Source organism: Peromyscus maniculatus, chromosome X (assembly GCF_049852395.1).
Source record: "Peromyscus maniculatus bairdii isolate BWxNUB_F1_BW_parent chromosome X, HU_Pman_BW_mat_3.1, whole genome shotgun sequence".
NCBI classification, from domain to species: Eukaryota; Metazoa; Chordata; class Mammalia; order Rodentia; family Cricetidae; genus Peromyscus; species Peromyscus maniculatus.
In genome coordinates, this window is record NC_134875.1 from 93492487 (window position 1) to 93510773 (window position 18287).

Below are 18287 nucleotides of genomic sequence, written 5' to 3' on the forward strand. Positions count from 1 at the left end.
TAAATGTTTTAGGAAACATATTTAGTCAAACTTTAACATTACACAATGTATACATATAGTGAAATACCCTACAATATCAATTTAATATGTACAATTTTAGTTAAAATACATAAACACTATAAAGAGGAAAACCTGAGCCTCCAAACATTTAAGGTTAGGAACTGGAGAGAGGACTGGAAGTACACACAGGAGAGAACCCCAAGGAGCCTGAAACTTTATGTTACCCCTGGCACGGTACAGGCAGGTTTAGCCCATTTGACATTGACTGACTTCTCTCTTAAAGAATAAAGCTGTCCTGAGACTTTGAAACAGGACAGTGGAGAGAAGTTCACATTGTCTCTCCAGGAACAAATGGAGTACAATGAATGATACACTGAGGGTCAGCAATCCCAGAGAACTAAGGTGATACAGAACCTTACTCGACCATGTGCACTGGAACAAATTGGGCAAGGCTGCCAGAATGGCCTTTGCAAGAAAGGTTACATTAATACAAAGGCATTGGCAGGAGATGAGGGCAATTAAAAAATAGAACAATAGGACACAGGTCTCATCAAGTTGCCCTAAATCAATATTCCAGTATAGATGATAGACTCACAAGAAAGGTTCCTAGCTGAGGAGCTGTTGACAACTGGTGGATGCTGAGGGAGAGAGGTTCAGTTTTCTTCATGGTCATATCCCCTGGCAGGTTGCCCATGCTCCATTGGGGGACCCTATACCCATGTACAGCTAGACAAAACTAATTGAACTAAGTGGGATATTTTTAAAAAATGAAGAAAAGAGAATACCAGGTAGGCTGCATACAGATCTCCTTGCTCTCTGTTCTCCAAGATCAAATCCTTCAGTCTCATTCCCAGCCTTGCAGCAGAACACCAGCATCAGCCTTCACTCACCCCTCCCCACATCTCCTGAGAATCCCCTAGATCATACCACAAACCTTCCCCTTCTAATCTCCTTCACTCCACTGGTATCTGTGTTCCAGACCCCAGCTCCAGCAGTCACCCCCTGCTAACCCAAGGGCATCTCCACTTAGGGCAACAAATATGCTGAATGCAGATCCCCACCTCCCCTACTGCTCCTGAGAGCCAGTTCCTGCAGTCTCATGCCCAGCTCTCTAGCTAGAAACCTACTATGGTCTCCCTTTCCCACCAGATCACACAGACCTTCTCCAACCTTCCTTCCCCCAACTCATCCCAGTTACCCAGCATACCAGCTGAACAGGCCAGGAAAACATACAGCCACCACACTCTCCAAAAAAGAAAAAGAAAAAAAAACAAAACCACCCCCCCCAAGAAACCAAGGAACAAAACACCCACCCCACAAAGACAAATGCAGAAATCAGAACTTAGACCTTTAATCATCCAAAACCAAATGTTAAAACACCACCATAAAAACAACAACAGCCTGTTGCTGGAGAGCTTCTCTCTAGGTTCCCCAAGCCCCGCAGTCCCACAATCCACGTATAAAATAATCACTCAGACGCTTATATCACTTATAAACTGTATGGCCGTGGCAGGCTTCTTGCTAACTGTTTTTATATCTTAAATTAACCCATTTCTATAAATATATACCTTGCCACGTGGCTGGTGGCTTACCAGAGTCTTTACATGTTGCTTGTCCTGGTGGTGGCTGCAGTGTCTCTCCCTCCTTCTTCCTGTTTCCCCAATTCTCCTCTCTCTTTGTCCCGCCTATACTTCCTGCCTGGTCACTGGCCATCAGAGCTTTATTTATATAGAGTGATATCCACAGCACTTCCCCTTTCTTCTTTTTTTAAAAAGGAAGGTTTTAACTTTAACATAGTAAAATTACATATAACAAAACAATTGTCAAGCAAGAATTACAGTTACAATATTAAAGAAGATGTCCTATCTATCTTATATTTGTGAGTTTAAGGTTTTATATCTAACTTATCTTTTATCATAACTGAGGAAATTATAACTATCTAGTCTTTAACCACATCAAAGACCTGAGAAGGAAGATAATTGTACCTGAGAAATGGTAGATGGATGCAAGCAACTTTCGGGAATCCTGCAAGAGTAGACCAAGACAGCTGGCAGCCTGGACAGTCACCTAATGTTTCTCAGCATTATTGGTGCATTCAAATTGGCTACAGGCCTAGAGTATCTGACAGACCATTTTCAGAAGCAGGAATTCTGAAAGACCATCTTACCCTGTCTTGGCAGAGTACAGTGGTCGCTTTCCTTGTGTCCCGCTTGTCCAGGAAGGACAGCATTGCATTCGTACTGTCAGCCATCAAGGCAAGGGCAGTTCTTTGCCCAGTAGGCCATTTTGTGCCAAGAAGACAAACTTCCAAATGGAAATGTCTTAGAAGCCCAACATTCTCTCGGGATCAAATTGGTGCAGCCAGGAGCAATTGTGTCTCATGTCAACAGAATTCTAAGTTATTTAAATGCCATATTCTCTAGGTCTATGAAGTGTTTGAAGATTACCTATCTATCTGAAATATATCTATGTATACCTAGAAGACTTAACTAACATGGTTACAAATATGATTATCATAAATGACTAATTATTAACCTATTTTTAATTATCCATTACAATTTTAAATGAGTTACATAAACATAATACCTCAAACAAGAATAGAAATATATATATACAGTATAACAAAATTAACTTCAAGTTTGTATCAATAAACTAAAATTTATACCAATGTAAAACATTTTAAGCATAAACTAAAATCTATACCAATGTAAAACATTTTAAACAAGTTGTTCTTTAAAAGTAGGTTGATTAATCTATCCTTTTATCTTATCATCTCTATATCCTCCTATATATCTATATCATATCCCCTTTTCTTTTTTAGAAAGAGATCACATTTATAATCAACCTATTTTAAATAAAAATATTGGTTTTTCTCTGTCCCACACCAGAGGGCTCTTCTGATTTGGGACACAAGAATCTCTTAACCATTTTTTTTTAAAGCAATATGTCTGGGTTTAGAGGGGGAGTGAGCCAATTCCACCTCTAAAGCCAGCTTGGTATATTTGGGAATTTGGGCGTAGCATCTCTTACTACTTCCTGCTGGAGGGGGGTGCTGTATCTTATGGGGATGCAAAGAAAACTTTAGGCCTATGGGGTAGTCTGTGAGGCTGTATTGTGTGAACCAGTTGCCTTGAAACCGCTCTGGATGTTGGATCATCTGGGCCATGGTGTCATCGGAGACCTTTCAGGGGGTCTTGGCTGGTCATACCTGATGTATCTTAATCTGGAACAAATCCACAGCCTCTGGCTTTCTGTGGAAACAAAAGCAGAACCTCTTTTCCAAAGCAACATATCCTTAAATCCAAATTTTGAAGTCAAGGTACCTTTAAAATATACATTTTGGCATAACTCAACAGCTTTTGCAATCAAATGTTTTTCTTCAGTTACGAATATCAAAGAGAACATAATCCAGATTCTCTGTGTGGTAGCCATCTTTACGTGGCTTATTTTTTATATTACCTTAGCCTATTGCTTTAAACTGTACCATTCTAAGACTGAAACGGCGCTGTGACTGCTGGCTCCGCCCACTTCAGCTTCCCAACATGGCGGTGGTACATTTTCCGCCAGCTCTGGAAATGTCAGAAATAGTAGGTTTACGCTTTTATCAAAGCAGCGTGTAGCCCAGAAACCTTTTTTTTTTTAATACTAGTAAAGAATAAATCTACCACACAGCATAATGTGCTGCTGGCAGATGCCTCATTTCCGCCATACTGTTGGTCAAACGCACACGCAAGGAACCCGCTGGTGTTCAAACCTGCGTTTTGCAGTGTCTAGCTGCCCGTATGAGACAAGAAGCAGGAACCTGTTTTTGGCTCTGTTTAGAATTGGTTATTAAATATTTTCAGGTTTAAGGTGGAAACTCGAGCCGTTGGGCGCCATTTGTTGCTGGAGAGCTTCTCTCCAGGTTTCCCAAGCCCCGCAGTCCCACAATCCACTTATAAAATAATCACTCGGACGCTTGTATCACTTATAAACTGTATGGCCGTGGTAGGCTTCTTGTTAACTGTTCTTATATCTTAAATTAACCCATTTTTATAAATCTATAGCTTGCCACGTGGCTGGTGGCTTACCGGCTTCTTTACATGCTCTTCTCCTGGCGGTGGCTGCAGTGTCTCTCCCTCCTTCTTCCTGTTTCCCCAATTCTCCTCTCTCTTTGTCCCGCCTATACTTCCTGCCTGGTCACTGGCCATCAGTGTTTTATTTACATAGAGTAATATCCACAGCAACAGCCAGGCAATATGTCTTCAAGAGAGCCCAGCTATCCTACCACAGCAGGCCCGGAATATTCCAACATAGCTGAAGCACAGGAAAAAGACCTTAAAACCAACCATGTGAAGACGATAGAGGTGCGTAAAGAGGAAATGAATAAATTCCTTACAGAAACCCTGGAAAACACAAACAACTGTAGAAAATAATAAATCCCTTACAGAAAGAAAAAAAAACCCACTAACAATTGTAGGAAAGGGATACAACTGTTCAAGACCTGAAAATGTAAATAAAAGTAATAAAGAAAACAAAAATTGGGGGAATTCTGGAAATCAAACATCAGGAATTTGAACAGGAACTATAGAGACAAGCTTCACAAACAGAATACAAGAGATGGAAGAGAGAATCGTGGGCATTAAAGATATTATTTAAAAAATGGATACATTGGTTAAAGAAAATGTTAAATGTAAAAATCTCCTGACACAAACCATCCAGGTAATCTGGGACACTATGAAAAGATCAAACATAAGAATAATAGGACTAGAAGAATGAAAAGAAACCCATCACAAAGACCCAGAAAATGTTTTAAAAAATCATAGAAGAAAAATTCCTAACCTAAAGAAGGAGATTTCTATAAAGGTGAAAGAAGCATACAGAACACCAAACAGATTAGACTCCTAACAGTGGGAACAAGGCCTCTATCTGACTCTTTTGCCTGCTTTTGGAACACTTTTTCTCCTACTGGGTTGCCTTGTTCAACCTTGATATGAGAGGATGTTCCTAGTCTTATTATAAATTAATATGCCATGTTTAGTTGATATCCCTGAGAGGACTGCCCTTTTCAGAAGGGAAAGGAGGAGGAATGGATCTTGGGGAAAGGAGATGTGGGGGGAAGGGACTGGGAGGAGATGGGGTGGGGGAAACTGGGGTCAGGATGCAGTATAAGAGAGAATAAATAAATAAATGACAGTATGAAATTTGCAAGCAAATGGGTAGAACTATAAAAAAATCATCCTGAGTGAGGTAACCCAGACCCAGATAAATATGGTATGTATTCACTTGTAAGGGCATATTAGCCCTTAAATAAATGTTAATCCAGTTACAATCCATAGACCCAGGGAGGTAAACAGGGGTGGTCTTGGGGGGTGGTTCAGGGATCTTCATGGGAGAGAGAAATAGAGCAGATTTTAGGGGTGGCTTGGGGGCAGGAATGGGGTGGATCAGGTGTGGAGGAGATAGAATGGAGGGAGAGAGTCAGGGGAGATAGCTAGAATGGGGGCATTTGGTAGGTGATGTGGAAAACTGGTGCAGTATAAACCTCCTAGAATTTGAAGGTGAGCCTAATGAGGACTCCTAGTAATGGGGTATATGGAGTTTCAACTGACCATCTCTTGTAGCCAGACAAGGCTTACAGTGGTGGGACTAGGGTGCATTCAATTGAGTTGGTCTTAAAAATGTATTGATAAAATTATCCCTAAGGATATTCTGCTAGACTCACAGATCAGTGCCTTATCCAGTCATCGTCAGAGAAGCTTCCTCCAGCAGCATATGGGAACAGATGCAGAGACCCACAGCCAGACATCATGTGGAGAATGAGTCTAAATAGGATGTCTCTATCAAATCCCTCCCCTCAGAGCTCAGAGAATCACATGGAAGATGAGGCAGAATGGTTGTATGATCCAGAGGGAATAAGTTCCTCTAAATCAGCTGAACTCACAGAGACTGAAGCAGCAAGCATAGGTCCTACATGGGTCTTGACCAGGTCTTCTGCAAATATATTATAGCTATTTGCTTAGTATTTTAATGAACTTCTGACTATGAGAATTAGTGTGTGTTGTGGAATATTAGTTTAACATGTATTACATTCATTTATGCTATGGAATATTTGTTGAATGATGCAAAGATATGTTGCCTTCTTTAATGTTGCATTTGTTTAACTCTGTGAAGCAGTATTATTTTGCTTGTCTAAAACACCTGATTGGTCTAATAAAGAGCTGAATATCCATTAGCTAGTCAGGAGAGAGAAATAGGTGGGGCTGCCAGGCAGAGAGAATAAATAGGAGGAGAAATCTAGGCTAAAGAAGAACACAGAGAGGGAGGAACAAGAAAAGGAGAGGAGGATGCCAGGGGCCAGCCACACAGCCACACAGTCAGCCACAGAAGAAGAAGGAAGGAAGTTATATAGAATAGAGAAAGTTAAAGCCCAGAGGCAAAAGGTAGACAGGATAATTTAAGAAAAGCTGGCTAGAAATAAGCCAAGCTAATGCTGGGCATTCATAAGTAAGAATAAGGCTCTGTGTATCTATTTGGGAGCTGGGCTGCAGGTCCCCAAAAAGCAAAGAGTTAAAAAAAAGAACAACTACAAAATTGCCTCTGACTCTTGTGCCTGCTCTTGGGGCTCTTGCAGTTGGGTTGCTGTGTCCAACTTCAATATAGTTTTTGCTTCATCTTCTTATATTTTATTTTGACATGTTTGGTTGTTATCTCTTGGAAGTTTATTCTAATGAGAAACATAAAGGAAGTGGATCCAGAGGGGAGGAAAGATGGGTAGGAACAGGGAGGAGCAAAGGAAGGTGAAAATATAATCAGGATATATTATGTGAAAAAATAACCTATTTTCAATAAAAGGAAAAAATGTGAAAAAAAAAAGACAGAATAAATTTGGATGCAAACACTGTGAGAGGACATTATAAAGGGAGTTGGAGGGCCTAGTAGGGTGGATATGATTAAAAGGCTTGCATACACACACATAAACACACACAAAATTATCAATTGATATATTTAACAACAAAAAAGTTGGCCTACAGGCAATTATGTTCTGCAATCAGCTTTGGAAGGCTTACAGGATTTTTAAGAGAACATTATGCTTACATTGAGGACCCAGGCAACCATATACCACATCACAGCATATAAACCACGAAAACTATCCCTTGCCCTCAGCATTGGTAAATTAAGACAGAAATAGATAGAGGCATATATATCTAGACCATCTCAACACGCTGACAAATTTCAGGATGGGTTTGTAGTTCCTATCAGCACACAGGTCTAAGGGAGGAGGAAAAAGAGGGAGGAACTTGTAATGGGAGTTGGTTACTCTTTGTATGTAACTATGCCACATATACTGACATCTGTAATTCAAAAATCCTAGTGAGGTTGGGGATTTCATCCCTGACCAAAACATGAGCTGCTATTGTTAAGATATTGGGCACTGTTTTCTAATCATTCATTTCATACATACATATATAAATATGCATTCCAACCAGGTAGTACTTACCAAACTCACTTGGCAAATAGTGAACATGCAATTTTCTGCACTTTGTAGATTTGTAGGTAGAGGAGTTGTACTAGAGCTGTGATCTGCATTCATCTGACTCCCGGGATTTTTCACTTCTTTCATACAAAAAAGTTCATTTTTCCTTACTGTTCCAAAATGGCTCTCAGGCAATAAGAAGACTGCCATTTATTTCATTATTTCTTTGGGTTAAATTACAAGATATATACCTTGATTTTCTTAGCTTATTCATGGAATGTGGGAAAAATAAACCATAATTAATTAGACACCTCTCTCACTGTTTCTCTGATTTAGAGCTCATCCATTAATTTTGCATGTGTTCTGAAAGAACAGATAAAGTGTCCTTGTGGTATGATTGAGCATTCCTTGGGTATATGCCCTAGAGTGGTATCATTGAGTCTTGAGGTAGATTGATTCCCAATGTTCTGAGAAAGCATCATACTGATTTCCAAAGTGGCTGTACAAGTTAGCACTCCCACTAACACTGGAGAAGTGTTTTCCTTGCTCCACATCTTCTCCAAATTAAGCTGTCATCAGTGTTTTTGATCTTAGCCATTCTGACAGGTATAAGATGGTATCTCAGAGTCATTTTGATTTGCATTTTCCTGATGATTAAGGATGTTGAACAATTCCTTAAATGTCATTCCTCTTCAGACATTTGAGATTTTTCTGTTGAGAATTCTCTCATCAGCTCTGTAGCTCATTTTTTAATTGGATTGTTTGGTAATTTGAAGTCTAGTTTCTTGAGTTCTTTATATATTTGGAGATCATCTCTCTGTCAGATATGGGGTTGGTGAAGATCTTTTCCCATTTTTTTAGGCTGTCATTTTGTGTTATTTACCATGTTCTTTGCCTTACAGAAGCATCTCAGTTTCAGGAGGTCCCACTTATTAATTGTTGCTCTCAGTGTCTGTGCTACTGGTGTTATATTTAAGAAGTGGTCTCCTGTGCCAGTGCATGCAAGGCTAGTCCCTACTTTCTCTTCTATCAGGTTCAGTATAACTGGATTTATGTTGAGGTCTTTGATCCACTTGGACTTACGTTTTGTGCACAGTGACAGACATGGATCTATTTGTAGCCTTCTACATGTTCACATCCAGTTATGCCAGCACCATTTGTTTAAGATGCTTTCTTTTTTCCATTGTACAGTTTTGGCTTCTTTGTCAAAAATCAGTTCATAGGTATGTGGATTAATGTCAGTGTCTTCAATTGGATTCCAGTGGTCCACATGTCAGTTTTTATGCCAATACCAAGCTGTTTTTGTTACTATGGCTCTATAGTAGAACTTGAGATCAGGAATGGTGATGCCTCCAGAGGTTGCCTTATTGTACAGGATTGTTTTTAGCCTTCCTGGGTTTTTGCTCAATCATACCACAAGGATACTTGCTCAACTATGTTCACAGCAGCATTATTTGTAATAGTCAGAACCTGGAAAGAACCTAGATGCCTCTAAATCAAAGAATGGATAAAGAAAATGTGGAACATATACACCATGGAGTATTATTCAGCAGAGAAAAACAATAATATCATGAAATTTGCAGGCAAATGGATGGAACTAGAAAAAATCATCCTGAGTGAGGTAACAGACTCAGAAAGACAAACATGATTTGTACTCACTCATAAATGGATACTAGATGTAAAGCAAAGGATAACCAGACTACAACCTACATCCCCAGGGAAGCTATGTAACAAGGAGGACCCTAAGAGGGATGTATGGATCGCCCTGGGGAGGGGAAATAGATGAGATCTCCTGAGTAAACTTGGGGTTAGGGGGGAATAGAGGGAAGGGGATAGGGGATGAGAACATATGGTAATGGGATGGCCAAGCTAGAACAGGGGCAGAGTGGGAGAGCAACGAGAGAGATATTTTGATAGAGGAAGACATCATGGGGATAGGGAGAAACCTAATGCTAGAGGAGTTCCCAGGAATCCACAGGGATGACCCCAGCTTAGATTACTAGCAATAGTGGAGAGGGTGCCTGAGCTGGCCTACCATGGTAGTCAGATCAGTGAATACCCTAACTGTCATCATGGAGCCTTCACCCAGTAACTGATCGAAGCAGATACAGAGATCCACAGCCATGCACCAGGCTGAGCTCCAGAAGTCCAGCTGAAGAGAGGGAAAAGGGATTCTATGAGTAAGGGGCACCAAGATCATGATGGGGAAACCTACAGAGACAACTGAACCAAGCTAATGTGAACTCATGAACTTTAGACCAACAACTGTGGAGCCTGCATGGGACTGGACTAGGCCCTCTGCATAAGTGAGATGGTTGTGTAGCTTGGTCTGTTTAAGGGGCCTTGGCAGTGGGAATAGGATCTATCCCTGGTTCATGAACTGGCTTTTTGTAGCCCATGACCTATGGTGAGACACCTTGCACAGCCTTGATGCAGGAGGAGGGGCTTGAAACTGCCTCAACCGAATGAACCAGGCTTTGCTGATTCCCCATGGGAGGCCTTTACCTTTTATGAGGAGGATATGAGGGCTGGGCTGGGGGGAAAGGCTGTGGGAAGAGGGATGAGAGGGCCATCTGTAGTTGGTATGTAAAATGAATAAAAATTTTCTTAATTAAAAAAAGAATAGTAATATGGGGGGGCATCTCACCTCTACATTTCCCCAGTGTACTCCTGAGTAGGAGTAGCAGGAAATATTAGTTAGAAGGATAGAGGGGAGAGAAACATAGAAAATTCAGGACTGCCTCTAGAGGGCCTGGATCCTAATCCATCAGGCCAACTCTCTCTGCTTAGGGTTTTTATAGAGACACCAAGGGGTGGAGCAAAAGACCTCCTCCCCCCCCAGCACAGCCAAGTGCAGACCATCTCAGACACCTGTACTCAGGCCCGTGGACAATCATCCTCTCTATGCAGACCTGCTGGGTAAAGCCGCGAGGAAACCTAAATGGACTCCAACTTTAATAAAATGCACACAATAGAATCTGTAGAATAGAATCTGTTGACTCTTTGTGTGGTATTTTAGTAGAAAAGTGGTGAAATGCTATGATCTAAATAAATAAATAAAAATGATGTAATGAGGAATACAGAAGTTTCCAGATAAAAGAGTTTTGTGTAGGTAACCTGAAGCCAGGCAACTTGAAGCATTTGGGAACTGCAATGTATCTAAAATTTCTATCATACTAAATGTGATAGTAGGTCACATGAGACTATGAACATATGAATAAAGGATTAAGGAGGTTATTCGTTTTAGAGTTAAGAAACTAAAAGCTGGGCTGGAAAAAATAATTAACATTTAATTTGGGGTTATGAATAAACCAGAGGACATCTTCACTTGGGCCAAGAATGTAAGTTCTCTAATCTTTATACACAAGTGAGCATAGCTGGAAAAAGGTATCACCTGCAAGATGTTTCTGAAGGAAGAGTGATAATCTCCTACAAGAGATGCCACAGAGCTATGATGATTGTACTCTTCACTGGGCGCAGAGGATAGAGCCCATTTCATTAAATGAGATATTTTCATAATTAGGTTACCTTGGATACAGTGTGGTGAACTCATTTCGGTAGTGATCAAATGAATGAAAAAGGGAGTGGTTTGTTTCTGCAGGTATCTGAGTGTCAAGTTTTCGTAAACACTATGACTTTCAAGTTTTATTCAGCTCATGGAATTTCTCCCAAAATTAATGAAATGACAGACTCACATGAGAAGAATTGCTGCAGTTTTATTTGCAACTTGTTTATTTTTGTCCAAGGTGTTGCATATTTTTATATATACTGACATTTTAAAAAAGTCAAGGTTGCTGGCAGCATTGTCTAGTGTTATAATAAGAAATAAATTACATCATGTAAAAGCCACAGCCTCCATGTGTTTTTTTTTCTTTTTGGTTTTGGTTTTTTGAGACAGGGTAGCTTTGGAGTCTGTCCTGGATCTTGCTTTGTAGAGTAGGCTGACCTTGAACTCACAGAGATCAACCTTCCCCTGCCTCCTGAGTGCTGGGATTAAAGGCATGCACCACCATTGCCCAGCAACCAGAACGTATTTTACAAAACTATTTTTATTTTATGTGAATTAGTGTTTTCTCCGAATGCATGTGTGTGCACCATGTGCAAGCCTGATGTGCATTGGAGTCCAGAAGAAGGTGCAGAATCCTATGACATGGAACTTACAAATGCTATGTAGGGAATTGAACCTGGATCCTCTGCAAGAGCTCATATATAACAGCTGAGCTATTTCTCCAGCCTAGCTTTGAGTGTTTTCAAATATTACATATATTACCATAGTTTTACAAGTTAAGCTTTATCAGACTCACTTTGTTGATGAAGAACTTACAATTATTTAAGTTCTTGATGATGCTAAGTGATAGGGCATGGACAAGACCCCTGATCTGAGTTCATTTAAAACCAATACTCTTTGATGATATAGAACATGAAAATTTCTGACTGGTACTCTAACGGGAAGCTTTGCCCCTACTGCCTATCATTCACAGTGCTGTAAGGTGCTATACTCATTATCAGAGGAGAAAAATATGCATCAATAACACTGGATATATCAATCATGCTCCAGGACAGGCCCGATACTCAATGGCCAACAGAATCAGACCCCATTATTTTTGGTTTTGCTTTTAAGAGAGAGAAAGAACATGTGGGAACATGAGGGAGAGATGGCAAGGGACAGTAATGAAAGAGGTATCTTGACAGAGTGAACCATTAAGGGGATTAGGAGAAATCTGCAGCTAGGGACTCACAAGATTGTGACCCAGCTAAGACTCATAGCAATGGTGGGAAGGGTCCTTGAACTAGCCTTCCTCTGCACTCGGGTTGGTGTCTACCCTAATTGTCATCATAGAACCTACATCTAGTAACTGATGGAAGCAGATGCAGAGACTCACAGCCAAGCACTTAGCCAAGATACTGGAGTTCAGTTGAAGAGAGGGAGGAAGGGTTGTAAGAGCAAGGAGGGTAAGAATCATGATGGGAAAACCCCACAGAAATAGCTGACCCAAGCTAGTGGGAGCTCCCGGCCTCTGGACTGACAGCTGGGGAGCCTGCATGGGACCAAACTATGCCCTCTGAATATGGGTGAAATTTGAATGGCTTGATGTGTTTGTGGGTCCCCTGGCAATGGGACCAGGACTTATCCCGGGGTACACAAACTCACTTTTTAGAGCCTGTGGTGGTATTGTGTTCCGCAAAATATTGTGTACTCTAATAAATTTATCTGCAGTCAGAGAACAGACAGCCACTAGATACAAAGGCTAGAAAATGGTGGCACTCACACCTTTAATCCTAGCATTTCAGAGATAGAAATCCCTCTGGATCTCTGTGAGTTCAAGGCCACATTGGAAATAGCCAAGCATGGTGACACGCCTTTAATCCCAGAAAGCCAGCCTTTAATCCCAGGGAGTGGTGGTAGAAAGCAGAAAGATATATAAGGCATGAGGACCAGAAACTAGAAGTTTTTGGCTGGTTAAGCATGTGGCTGGTTAAGCTTCAGGCTTCCCAGCAGCAGTTCAGCTGAGAGCCATTGGGATGAGGACACAGAAGCTTCCAGTCTGAGGAAACAGGACCAGCTGAGGAATTGACAAGGTGAGATAGCTGTGGCTTGTTCTGTCTCTCTGATCTACCAGCATTGACCCCAATAACTGGCCTCTGGTTTGATTTTATTAATAAGAACTTTAAAGATTCATGCTACAAGAGCCCATTCCCTATGGTGGGATGCCTTACTCAGCCTTGCACAGGGGGGAGGGGCTAGGTCCTGCCCCAACTTGGTATGCCAGCCTGTGTTGACTGCTCAAGGGAGGCCTTACCCACTATGAGGAGGGGATGGGGATGGGATATGGGTAGAATGGGGGCTAGATGGGGGAGAGCAAGAGAAGAGGAGTGAAGGGAACAGGGGTTGGTATGTAAAAGGAAAATTTTTTTCTTATAAAAATATAATCAAATATATAAAATTCTCAATGAATAAATGAAAAAATACAAATAGCTATATAGGAGAAAAATTCACTATATTAATTATGGTAATTTGAATGAGAACTGCTCCTAAAAGCTCCTGTTTTTGAATGCTAAACCCCCAGTTAGTGGAACTGTTTGGGAATGATTAGGAGTTGTGGTATTTTTGGAGGAGATGTGTTTCAAAAAACGTTTCAAAGCCCACATCAGAGCCAATATCTCTTTCTTTTCCTATGGATCAGGATGTAAAGCTCTCAGCTACAGCTCTGCTCCATGCCTGTCTGCTTCCTGCCAGGATGATCATGGACCAACCCCCTAAAACTGTAAACAAGGCCCTTTTAAAATGCTTTCCTTAATAAGAGTTGCCTTGGTGATGATGTCTTTTCACAGCAATAGAACAGTAACTAAGACATAAATAAATTGATTGTATACCTTAAAATTAAATATAAAAACAAACAAACAACAAAAAAAACCCAACAATTTCTCTCCACCTAGGCAATAGCAGAGCTTGTGATTCTGTATTCTTGTATCTCCTCACAACTGCAAAATATATTTAAGGTTATATTAAAAAATGATAACAGCTTTTGTTTGTTTTAGATCGCTATTAAAAATGCTGTGGAAACCTTCCCCTAGCAGAGCAGAGATGTTACACTCCAGGGACTTGAGCAGAGCTATAACAACTTTTCCCTGGAGCAGGGCTGCAAGCAGCTACTCTTAAGGTGACTTTATGGTACTCTGGCTCCGGACTGCCAGGATCCCTTTCCATCCAAGCTGCAATGCTTACACCCCTCACCCATATTCCTCTAAGTAACCTCAATAAAACTCATGGTTCACCAAAAAAAAGGAAGTCACTCAGTCTACAGTGTTCTTTTGTGCTAGTCAAAATGAACTAAGTAAGGTTTTTATCAATATGTCTGTGTATGTATATATTTACACATGTATGAATATATGCATCTATTAAAGTACTAGCTCATTCAATATGGAAATTGATTAACTTCCTCCATTTTCAGGAAGTGCCATTAAGCTGGAGATGTAGGAGCTCCAATGAGACACTTCTAGAGCAAAAACTGACAAACCCAAAATTTAGGATCACTTGATTATTTAACTGTAATTTGAGAGGAAAGAGAAAAAGGGCTAATGTCCCAGTAAAAACTGATTCCTACTCTTGGAAAGCTATTATTTATGGTCTGTTCAGACTGAGGTCCATTCACATTAGGGAGGGCAATGTACTTTACTCAGTCACTCAAAATTATTCTTTTCTAAAAAGATTAAGCTGGGCGGTGGTATTGCACACCTTTAATCCCAGCACTCAGGAGGCAGAGGCAGGCAGAATTTTTGTGAGTTTGAGGCCAGCTTGGGATACAGAGTGAGTTCCAGGAAAGGCGCAAAGCTACAGAGAAACCCTGTCTCAAAGCAAACAAACAAACAAAAAAATTAAATTAAAATACACTACGGAAAATAAGATTTGTTGATACAATATATTCTCATCATGGTTTCCCCTCTCTCAAACCATCCTAGATTCCCCCTACCTCTCCACCCACCCAACTCCATGCCTTTTCTGTCTCTTTTTAGAAAACAAAAAGGTAGGCAAATAAAACACACAAACTATGACACAAAACACATGAAAATACAAATCTGGAAGCCATAATATACAAACAAAAGACCAGTAAGACTTAAAAAATGCCTAAACAAAGCAATATGAAACAAAAATTCTACAAAAATCCCACTGAGGTCATTTTTGTGCTGGATATTTATTGTTGAGCATGTGGCCTACCCTTATGTGCTGTTGTTCGTTTTTGCTCTTTTGAGGGCCAGCACCCAGTTCCCAAATAAATCACTCATGGAGGCTTATTCTTAATTATGAATGCATGGCCTTAGTTTGGCTTAGTTCTAGTCAGCTTTACTTTTTTTTAATTAAGCAAACTTTTTTATTCATTTTACAAACCAATCACAGATTCCCCTCTTCCCTTCTCCTGCCCTTCCAGCCTCCTCTCCCCCAAACTGCCCCCCATTCCCTTCCATAAGAAGGTAAGGCCTCCCATGGGAGTCAGATTTTCTTAACTTAAACATAATTCATCTATCTTTTGACTCTGGACTTTTCCCATTCTCTTATTTCTGTAAATCTTACTTTTACTCTGTGGCTTGCTGTGTAGCCGGGTGGCTGGCCCCTGGAGTCCTCCTCCTTCTCTGGCTACTTCTTCTTTTCCCTTGTTCCAGATTTCTCTTTCTATATATTCTCTCTGCCTGCCAGCACCACCTATCCTTTCTCCTGCCTTGCTGTTGGCCATTCAGTTCTTTATTAGACCATCAGGCACAGTAACATAGCTTTATGGAGTTAAACAAATGCAGCATAAACAAAAGTAACACACCTTAAAATAATATTCTACCACACTGTAGTGGGTAGCTGTTCCATCTTCGGCCCTGGAAGTACTACCCCCATTGAGGCTTCCAGTAACTGTCACACCTACCTATGGCCTGCCCCTGAAGTGGGGCTGAGACAGGAGCCCTTAAGTCCCAAGATCCAGATGTGCTGGCTCTCTTTGCTCCTGGTGATCTGGGATGTTGGATGGTAGACTGAGCAGAGTTCTCCAGAGAACACTGCTGGACTGCACTTCAACTCAACTAGACCCTGTAACCTATCCCTTTACTTGTTTTGAGTAAAACCCCCAAATAAGCCTCCCTTTTAACTACGTGGAGATGCCTTGTTCTTGTCCACTTCCCCCTCTCAGCACTGAGACCCTATGTGGTTTGACCCTGTCTTATGCTCACAGTCTCTTTGAGTTCATATGTATGTCAGTCCCATTGCTTCTTGAAGACAGTTTCCTTGGTGTCATCCATCTCTTCTGGCTCTCACAATCTTTTTGCTTCCTCTTTTTATAGCTCCTGAAGTTACTCTTGTTCAAACATACAGAATAATGTTTAACTAAATATATGAACATACTATGGTCCAATCAAGTTGACATAAAATTAATCATGATAATAACAAAAATAATCGCACACTCTAGGATGTTGTTTTGTAACATTGGCTGAATAGTTCCCTAATTCTATTAAAACTCTATTTTTAAGTAAGTTTAAAACCTCCATTGATAAATTGTGTAATAATTGAAATCTAAGCATTATACTATGTATACTGACACAACTTAAAAGGCTATCTTAAAAAAAGTTTCAGATTATATTTTAAGAAAAGAAATTATATTTATAGTTAAAGTGCATTTTCTCTGACATGTTTGGATTCCATATTTATAAGGACTGCTTGCAAGTAATATACCTTCATCAGTTTCAATAGTATAAAGACAGAGGATTGAATCATGATAGCTCTGACAAAATAGGTAGATTGATCCACTGGTTGTTTCAATATTAGATGCCATTATTAGAAAGTAAAAGAAACTAGAAGGCGAGCCCTAGTTGGAGAAATTACATCTCTGTGGCTATGCCCTTCCCCTTAATCTTTCACTTTTCCCTGCCATTATGTGGGAAGCAGCTTCATTGTCCAACATATTCTGCTATTCTTTCTCCCCATTAATGGAAGCAGATAACCATGGGCTGAAATCATAAGCCCAAATAAATTATTCTTCAGGTATTTTGTGAGAGTGATAAAGCATCAACTAACACAATTCATAATAATGTTGATATTTAATCCAACATTCATTCATTCATGTAGCCCCTACTACAATCAGGAAACTACACCACACTGAACATCTTTACTTAGGCATTTAAGTCATACTTTTTCTTCTCCAAACCTTAACCTCTAACAACGAATATCTAATCTTCATCACTACAATTTTGTCCTGTTTTTACAGTGGCTTTCTTTGATTAAGGCTCTGTGAGGACATATCTTTCCTTCTGTCCAAAGAATGGAAACCTACCTCTTGTCTGTGGGGACCTAACATTCTAAGCTACCCAAAATATATGCTAATGGTAATGGAGTTATTGACACTTGTTAGAACACTGAGGAAAGAATCAAAGGACCTTCACCTGGCATTCCAGCTATAATTCCTTCCTGTCCTCCCCAAGCTACAAGTAATATCTGGGGATATTAGAGTACAGAGGAAGTAGAAGGTTAACTGAAAAGGGGCCTATTATGCAATTCCCATGATGTCATTATCCATTATGGGGTGTGACTTTGCAGCAATGAAATTGTCTTTGAGTCATCAGTACTCTGTGAGTGAGTCATAAAGAAAATACACACACAGTGTACACACACACATACACACACACACACACACACACACACACACACACACACACACACACACCTCTCACTGGTTTGCCGAACTGACTTTCATGGAAACTTTTCTTTGATGTGTCATTGGTTCGCTATTTTGGGTGAGTACACATTTCTTTATATCTGAACAGGAAAAGTTAATGTAACAAATGGGCACATTTGCTCACAAAGATATGTGATTTATGTCTTATAGTGAAATATCCAGGAAAGAGTCACTTGTGAAGATGCTGGTAAGCCACGAGCCACGTGGCAAGGTATAGATTTGTAGAAATGCGTTACTTTAAGATATAAGAACAGTTAACAAGAAGCCTGCCACAGCCATACAGTTTGTAAGCAATATAAGTCTCTGTGTTTACTTGGTTGGGTCTGAGCGGCTGTGGGACTGGCGGGTGACAGAGATTTGTCCTGACTGTGGGCAAGGCAGGAAAACTCTAGCTACAAATGGCGCCCAACGTGTTGGCAAGAGTTTCCACCTAAAACCTGAGAAAAAAAGATTCTAAAACGGAGCTAAAAACAGTTCCTAATTGTCTCTCTCAAATGAGCGGCAGCTGCCGGTTTGAGTTACTGGCGGGTTCCTGACGTGTGCGCTTAACCTGCAGTATGGCGGGAATGAGGCCTCTGCAAGTGGCACATTAAGCTGCGTGGTGGATTTAGCCTTTGCTA